Source organism: Myotis lucifugus, unplaced genomic scaffold, assembly GCF_000147115.1.
Source record: "Myotis lucifugus unplaced genomic scaffold, Myoluc2.0 scaffold_963, whole genome shotgun sequence".
Taxonomy (NCBI): domain Eukaryota; kingdom Metazoa; phylum Chordata; class Mammalia; order Chiroptera; family Vespertilionidae; genus Myotis; species Myotis lucifugus.
In genome coordinates, this window is record NW_005872011.1 from 99,895 (window position 1) to 108,491 (window position 8,597).

At 56.6% G+C, this 8,597-nt stretch overlaps 1 protein-coding gene across 1 annotated transcript in view; it reads left to right on the forward strand.

Annotated features, from left to right (window-relative positions):
* The first annotated feature begins 5,011 nt into the window (after window positions 1–5,011).
* Window positions 5,012–8,597, forward strand: part of KCNN1 (potassium calcium-activated channel subfamily N member 1) — a 26,276-nt gene continuing 22,690 nt past the window's right edge. Inside the window, exon 1 of the mRNA XM_014448945.1 lies at window positions 5,012–5,121. The gene's annotated coding sequence lies outside the window, so the exon portion shown is untranslated. The remainder of the gene's footprint in view (window positions 5,122–8,597) is intronic.

Here is an 8,597-nt window from a genome sequence, read left to right on the forward strand (position 1 = left end):
CCCCCCGTCCTTTGAGTCTTTCTGAAAGCCGCGGGAACAGATGATGTCTTTGTCTCTCACCTCCCTGGTTCCCTACAGCCCTGCACGCCGGTCCCACCCCCAGCCCATTCCCTATGCCCTCTCCCAGCCTCCTGGATTCCAACACCAGCCTGAGGTGGAGTCGTGGCCAGGTAGTGAATTTCACAAAGGTGTGGCACTAACAGGCACCTTCAAGGGCCTTCTCTCTTCCCCCAACCCAAACCCTCTGCCTTGGGCCTGGCCCTGCTGGGGCAAAATGTCCCAGCTCATCCTAACAGCCATCGCCTCCTGTAACCTCCCTACTCTCTGCCTGCTACCCAGGAATCCCCACCGGCCAGGCTCACCATCAATCTGTGGGCACATAGCATATAGAAGGTGCTTGAAAAACATTTGAGAGTGTTTTCTGTCCCAAAGGGGGATACCCTCTCTGAACCTTTATACCCTTCAACAAAGCAATTTTCCTTCTATCTTTCCCTTTGGTTTAAAAAATGTAAGATAATAAAGCTTTATGGAAAAACTAATAATGGGACCGGTCAGCCCCTGAGGGCCTCTGGCCCTGGGCTGTCCCCAGGGCCTCCCTCCACCCCCCATTCTCATCTTTGCTCGTCAGACTTATTTGCCATGGGGACACTTCAACAATTGCTCCTCTGGCCTGGCTTCTACTTCACAGTTCGGGAGCTTGGTCCCTATGGATCACTGTCCCCAGCTGCATGTTATTCTGGAAACAGGCTAAGTGGGTCCAGGTGAGGAACACATGTTTTCAGTGTCGCTGTCCTAGGCAATGCGCCTGCAGAAGCAGGACCTGTACCTTTTTTGCATGTCCTAGGGATGCTTTCCAGGGTGTCGAGCTGAGTAGTGCTGTCCCTTTATTTGGAGCTGGGTAGCTTCTGAGGTGGCGCTGGCTCAGAGTGACCCCCTCTTCTCATCGGCCAGGCCCAATTGCACTGGGACCCACATTCTTCTGGGGGAGGAAGGTGAATAAGTGAATAGACCATACCAGGGGTTGAGGACAATAAGCTAGGGCAGTGATGGCGAACCTATGACACGCGTGTCAGAGGTGACACGCGAACTCATTTTTTGGGTTTATTTTTCTTTGTTAAATGGCATTTAAATATATAAAATAAATATTAAAAATATAAATCTTTGTTTTACTATGGTTGCAAATATCAAAAAATTTCTATATGTGACAGGGCACCAGAGTTAAGTTAGGGTTTTTCAAAATGCTGACACGCCGAGCTCAAAAGGTTCACCATCACTGAACTAGGGTGATATTCCCAGAGAAGGGATGACTCTAGATAGGAGGTGACGTTGGATCAGGCTCTGAAAGATAATAGTGGGTGAGGAGAGCCAGGGAAGGGCAATTCTAGCAGAAGGAACAGCAGATGCAAAGGTCCTGAGGCTGGGCTGGTTAGGATAGATGCTGGGCATGGCCAGAGCATAATGTATGGTCCAGGGAGACAGCTAGAGGGGTTGGACAAAGGGGAGGGAGAGCCAGACTATGTGGGACTTTGAGGGGGCGGTGATCCAGGGTCCTTCTCTTGGTTTCAAGCAGGAGAGTGTAACTTATTAGGGTAGGTAGGGACTGGATCAGTCACCTGGGTGAGAATAGAATTCTGTGGCTGAGACATGGAGAAGGGACTGGGGAGACAGTGGAGACAAGCTGCAGGACTGGGAGGGGCCTTCTGGGGGCTCCAAAGGGCAATCTGTGAGGATTCAAGGGTAGGGAACCTTTCCCAATGATGTGCGTTCTGAGACTGCTGACTCCCGTCTGTCCATCACGGTGTCTGACCAAGGCATGGGCCTCAGCCTACCCCCAGGAGTGGTGAGTCACCCCCATGGAGCTGCTGGCAGGGGTACCTGAGGTACTGTCAGCTCTCTCTCCCTTTCTGTCTCCTCAATATAGACCCCAAACCCCCACTTTGTTCTCTTCTTTGTTCTCTTTCCCTGTACATGGTCACGGTCACGCTGGCAGTGCCCTCTGAGCGTGTCTCACTCACACAATGGGAGGGAATGCGCTCCCAATGCCCGCCCTCCCCTCCCCACCCCACACCCCACCCCAGGTTCCAGTCCTTCAGCCCCTCCTTCACCAAGAAATCCTGGCCTTGGAATCCCAGCCTCAGGACCTGGCTCCCGACCAGTTGGGGGTAGGGTGTGGGGGGGAGCTTGAAAGGAGAGGGCTATTTTTAGAATGAATGAAAGAAAAGGGGGAAATCACAACAACAACAAAGGACGGAGGCTTGTAGAAGCAGCCCTCTGGCTCCCAAGAGGAACCCCCCCTCTCTCCAGGCCCAGGCGGAAGGTGGGTGGGGATTAGAGACAGGTTGGGTGGGGCAGGGGGTGGCGTGGGGGAGAATTCTGATCTGGAGGACACCACGTTTCATGAGGGTGAGGAGCTGGAGGGGAACAGCAAAACGTAGCAGGCACCCTCACGGACTCCCCAGAGCAGAAAGGACCCCCGAAGTGGGCGCTGTCCAGGTGCTGAAGTGAAGCAGGCTCAGGCAGCCTGGGCAGGACCAAGGTCACCGCAGGTGCTCAGCCCTTCGCGACCCAAAACAGGGCAGCCGCATTGTTCTAATTTGGCAGAGTGACCTTCACAATCTGCTGCCCAGGCCTCTGTCACTCACGCTCAGCGGGGTACCCCAATAGTGAGGGGGAGACTTCATGGCCAACAATGGCGTAGAGAAGTTTCCGTGGTTTGTTTTCTGGCCATCAGGGTGCCCCCACGTTCACCGGGACCTTCCAGCCTGGGCAACATCACCAGCTGTCCGCGAGGCCTCGGGGTTCCCACTGGACCCCCCCCCCAGGCCCCAGAGCCCGCTCAGGGTGTGGGGGTGCTTAATTGCTTTCCTCTAGCTCTTTGGCTCCAGTTCTTTTCTGACACAGGAAAGCAACCCCCAGAGGTAGGGGGACAGCGGTACTCTGCTGCTGGGGTGCTGGGCCCTGGTCAGGGACACCCCCTCTCAGGATCTCGGTCCCCATCTGTGAAATGAGCGCTCTGAGGCGGCAGAGGGTCCCTCCAGCTCTTGGAGCCGTTCTCTGAGGTTGGCAGGCGCGCTCGTGAGGGGAGGGAGCTTGCTGGAGACCCAGAGGGGGATCCCCAACAAAGCAACGTGGGAGGGAGGGCGGTCAGGCAGCGGCCCTTCCCAGCCGGGGCGGTGGGGTGGGGCCCGGACCACGGGGAGGGGGCGCTCTGCGGCGGCGCGCTCACACCCTCTGGCTCTCACGCCCTTGCCCTGCCTGGCACTTGCCTTCGAGCTCCGGCCAGGCGCGGGGCTCCGGCTGCAGCTGCAGCGGCCGGCGGTCTCCAGACAGTGAGTCGACAGTGCGGCGGGGTGTCCCGGGGTCCCGGGTGGAGGTCCCCGCAGAGCTCCTCTTTCCAGTGAGGGGCGTATTGGTGGGAGGGGCGTGCCCAGCTCGGGGAACTCAAAGGGGGAGCTGCGGGAGGGAGAGAAACCCCTTCCATACCCCCCAACACCCAGCCCCGAGTCAGCTCCAAACCCCACACCCCTGTGAGGAGGGGGCTCCTGCTACTGCAGTTTGGGGCGCAGAGACATCCCGCCCCCCGGTGAAGGTAAGGACTTGAGGACCTCCTCGGCAGCCCTCAGTGGGGGAGAAGGAGAGGGAAGGACTGGCCTTATCCCCCCTCCAGCCCCTCACCCCCAGTCATCGCTCTCAGTGAGGCGGGATTCCCCGCCTAGGGCTGAGTGCATGGGAACTCCCCCACACGCACGCACCTGCCAGCCTTTTGTGCTTCGGAGCTGCCGCTCAGCTCTCTTCCCTGCTCCGCTCCCCCTTCCCAACACCTTCGTGGGCAGACCCGTTAGTGCTTACCCAAGGTCACCCAGACGAGCAGGGGCTGAGCTGGGACTGTGGCTGACTCACTAACCCCAGAACCCAGTCTGGTATCAGCATTAGGGTTTTCTGCTCCCTGCATTTCACTGCAGGTGTGAGGAGCTTTCTGGGGACCCCAGAACTGGGAGGTGGAGGGTTCCTCTCTCCCCCAGTCTCTCTGCCCCGCTGGAGCCTCAGGCAGGACTGCCCTGCTTGGCTTCCTCCTCCAGGCTCACAGGTTTCTAATCCCTCCGCCCCAATATCTCCAGCCCATCCTCAGGCTGCCCAACCTCAAAGGAAATCCCTGGGGGGCATCTTCCTGATGGGTGGGCCAGAGCATCATGAGCTGGTGGAATAACACTTATTCTGATGCACCTGCCCAGTGGATGATCCTGGCCCCCTGACCCCCCCGGGTCAGAGTCAGCTCCGGGGTGCACCTGGTGGGAACAGGCAGCAGCCCCTGAGCCATGTAGGTGGCCACTGGCCCCACCCCAGACCCCTGATTCGAGAAAGGGCAGCTGGAACATCCACAGCCAACTGTGTTTCCCTTTCAGCCTCATTCTGAGGTCTGGCTGTGCCCTCCCACTCCTCCCACCATGGGGCTGCTCGGTCTTCCTTTCTTCCTCCTCCTCCAGAATGGGCACTGTGTGCTCCTATGGGAATTCTGCAGACCATCCTGTATAGACAGAGGGAATACCATGAGGGAGCTACAGGCCCAGGACAGCAGTGGACAGGGGCGGAATTTGGGGGTAGCCAAGAACAGAGCTGCTTGAGCCATTGATGCCTGATGCTTTCATCCTCATACCAGCCTGCTCCAACCTTACCCACTCAGACTCCTTGTGAGAAAGGAATTGGGGGCGGGGGAGGACAGGGAACAATATGGGGGAAGTCAGATAGAGCCTTAAGAGTGCAGTGTCCAGTGGAAGAAGGTGGGGCCTCCAGGGAGGTGGCCGGGCATGAGGTGGGTATATGGAGGGACTCACTGAGGAGCCTGAGGAAGGAAACAGGGCTACACTGGATGGACTATGCCACCAATCTGAAGTTTCCTTAAAACTTTCAAGGTGATCCAGACCTCATATCTGCTGTAAAGACCATTGCCGCCTGGGAGGTGTTTGCACCCCGTCCTTCTGGGGCCCTGCCTCCGCCCTACCCCTATGTCAAGGGGGAAAGAAAGGCAGCCACAGCCCCCCACCAGCCAAGCGGTAACCCAGCAGGACTGAAGGAGACAGTCCCTTTGGTGGTGGCTCGTCCGGAAGATCCCTACACCCCAGGGTGAGTGGATCCCTTTGGGGGTGGGGGTGGCCCAGAGATTGGACAGAAAAACTGATGACTTAAGAAAAAGTGCCAACCTTTGACATAATAGTAACAGTATAATTAATGATGATGATGATGATGACTATGTTCTCTAGAGCCCCCCTGAGCATCACGGTCCACTTTCTCTGATCACTCGTGGTGGAGCCTGTGCAGAGAGGTTGGGTGACCTACCCGGTGTCACACAGCGGAAGGAGGAAGCTGACCCAGGTTGGCAAGGCCTGACTCCCTACCAGATCTTCACCACCAGGTTTCTGTGGCCTCAGTCCCTGGAGACAGCCCTTAGGGAGCCGCTCTTTGCTCTTTCTTTTCCTGAATGGACAAGGCAGCTCAGGGCAGGGCCCATGGGTACGGCGGGGGGCTCCTGGACCTCGGCAGCTTTGAGGGGACTCTGTGCTTATGGCAGAGGTGGTTTCCCGCCTTCCTGTCACCCCCAGGTTCTCACCTCCTCCTCCAGAGCAGGGACGGAGGGCCCGGTGGACTGCCCAGTGGGGAGAACCAGGGGGTGCCAGGTGCAGCTCCTTCCCACCCCTCCTTCGCCTCATTTCCTCCGTGTATCTTCTGCAGGAATCAGCTGTATTTATTTATTTATTTATTTATTTATTTAAAACTTATCTTTATTGTTGAAAGTATTACAGATGTCCCCCTTTCCTCCCCATTGACCCCCTCACCCACCCTGTATTTATTTATTTATTTATAATCCTCACCTGAGGATATTTTTTTTCATTGCTTTTCAAAGACAGTGGAAGGGAGGAAGGGAGGGAGGGAGAGAGAAAGAGAGAACGAGAGAAACATTGATGTGAGAGAGACACATCAACTGGTTGCCTCTGCAGTGCCCTGACCCAGGGCGGGGAGCGAACCCACAACGCAGGTACGTGCCCTTGACCAGGAATTGAACCTGCGACCCTTCAGTGTGCGGGGGCCCACGCTCTAACCACTGATATACACAGGCCAGGGCTGTATTTATTTATTTATCAAGATTTTATCTCGCCCACTGGCCTGAAACCATAAGTTTGGTTTTTTTGTGTGCTTTTGTCACCACAGTATCCCCATTTCAGGGTATAAGCCTTGCATACAGAAGGTGCTCAATATATGCTGATAGAACAAAGGAAGCTTCTCCAAGTCTCTGAATTTGGAGACCCTAGGAATAAGCCCTCCAGGAAGCTTGCCCCTGTTCTCCATCCTGCCCCAACAATTTCCAGGACCCTAGGGGGCTTAACCCTCCATGACTTTTGCTCTGCTCAGAGTCCCCCCACACACAGCCCTGCTGGTGTGACCCCTACCCCCACTCCCTGACTTGCTCCACCCTGTTTGCCTCTTTCCTCTAACCCTGCTGGTCTCCCAAATGCCCTTGGTCCTACCTCAGGGCCTATGCCCTTGATGTGGCCTCTGCCAGGTGCACCCTTCTCTCAGCTCGTCCAGTGCAGCTCCTGGGCCCATTTGAATGCTCCCTCTTCCGAGAGGCTTCTCCTGATCACCCCAGTTAAAGTCTCCCCATCCTTTTCCCAATACTTTTATCTAGAATTCTTATTGGTTCTTAATTTGGAGAGGATTGTTCCCCTCTTCTAGAACTTCAGCTCCAAGATGGGCAGGTTTGTATCTATCTCAGACTAGATGTCCCCAGCACCAGTCAGAGAAGGGGCTTGGTGGATATGTGAGTAAATGAATGAGTGAGTGAATACCTTTCCCACTCTTCCATCCCACCCTACTCACAGGGGACTCAGCATCCAGCCTCACCTCTGTCCAGGTAGCCATCGGTTAGACCTAGGATAGGGCTGAGATTTCTGTGGGTGCACAGCTGGGAGCTTTGGGGGGTGGCCAGGCCATCCCTGTTCAGGCGGCTCCTTCTGGGTCCCTCAGCTCCTATGAGCTTCTCCCAGCTCTCCTGTACCTACATCCTGGAGGCGAGGCTTCCTATTCAGCCACCAGCCTCTCCCTTGCCCCGTCTGTAGGCCATTTCCTGGGGGAATGGGTCCTGGGACACCCAGCCATACTCCAGTCCCTCCTGGCCAGCCATGGGCTGAGGGGCTCTGTCTGGAAAGGAGACCCAGGTGGACCCCACCTATTGCCCGACCACCATCCATCCCCCCAACTCCTGTCTGCCACCAGCCCTGTCTTTGAGAGGTGAGGTCCAAGCAGGCAGCAGGCAGACTTGGGCAGGACGTGATCAGTCACCAGGTTGACCATCCTAAGTTCAGCCCCTTGAAGGGAGTCCCTGATCCCTCCGCACAGGTGAGCTCAAAGGAGAAAAAGGGTTTTTCCAGGGGAGGCCTGGAGAGGCCTCTGGTGGGGGTGGGGGTGGCTGGTGCTTTTGTAAGTTTCTGGATGGTTACATGTTGGACTTGAATTTAGAAAGTGTCAGATGTTGCACGGCCCTTACAGCAGCCTGTGTATCCAGGGTCAGCCTGTGGGCATGATATGAATGCTTGTTGTGGGGCAGGGACCCGTATGTGGGCCGGGACAATGAATGTGGTGCAAGGATGTGTGCCAGACCCCAAGGGAGGTGTGGTTGGCTTCATCAGTAGTTTAGAAAGAGCTCCTGGCAGCCCAGGCCGGGGGAGAGCCAGTGCAAAGGCCTGGAGGTGGGAACAGCTGAGGGGAGATGGGAGACCTGGTGGGAGTGCTGGGTAAATGGGGGGGATGCAGGAGGGATGTTGCACGCAGGGAATGACCCCTTTAGAGTCACCACAACCCCATTCCTGGTGCCCTGTGAACATGGCAGGGGATGGGTGTTCCCCAGGCCTCCCCTTCTCAACCATCACAGCACTGGGCACTGCCACCACAACCAGGCCTTCCTTGGGGTGTCCCCATCCGGCTGGAACAAAGAACAGGCTCTCGAGAGGAGGGGACAGGAGTCACCAGCCCAAGGCTGTCACTTGTCCCTGCTCAGCCTCCCTGCCCTTACCCACCCATGGGACCACCCCCTGCCCAAGCTGTCGGGTCCACTCATTCATTCATTCCATCCAGCTATTTTCTGGGCCTCAGAGGAAACAAAACAGATCCTGACCAGGTACAAAGCTGAGGCCAGGAAGAAAACAGGTGTGGGGCCGCGGAAGAGCCGGAGGAGCTGCTGTGTGAAAAGGTCATTTTAGGGGTGGGGACAGGTGTCCAGGCGCTTTGCAAAGTTGTCCCGGAGCACAGAGGTTGAGGGCTAGCTGGAGTTTGGGGGACCTGATTTTGGGAAGGGGTGGCTAGTTCCTGAGGACTGTCAGCGACCGGTGTAGTGGTTTGGCTAATGTCTAATGTCCCCTCTGTCGCGCGATGCAAGAGGGCGAGTTTGAGGAGCCGCCGAGCGCTGCGGGGGGGCGGGGGGGAAGGGGTGACCCAGATAGTGTGGTAGGTTGTGTTCGTGGTGCGTTGTGGCGGGAGGGGGCCGCGTGGGTGCTGTAGGTTATTGACTACGTATCGTTGTCATATTTATGTTTTTTGTTTTGTTT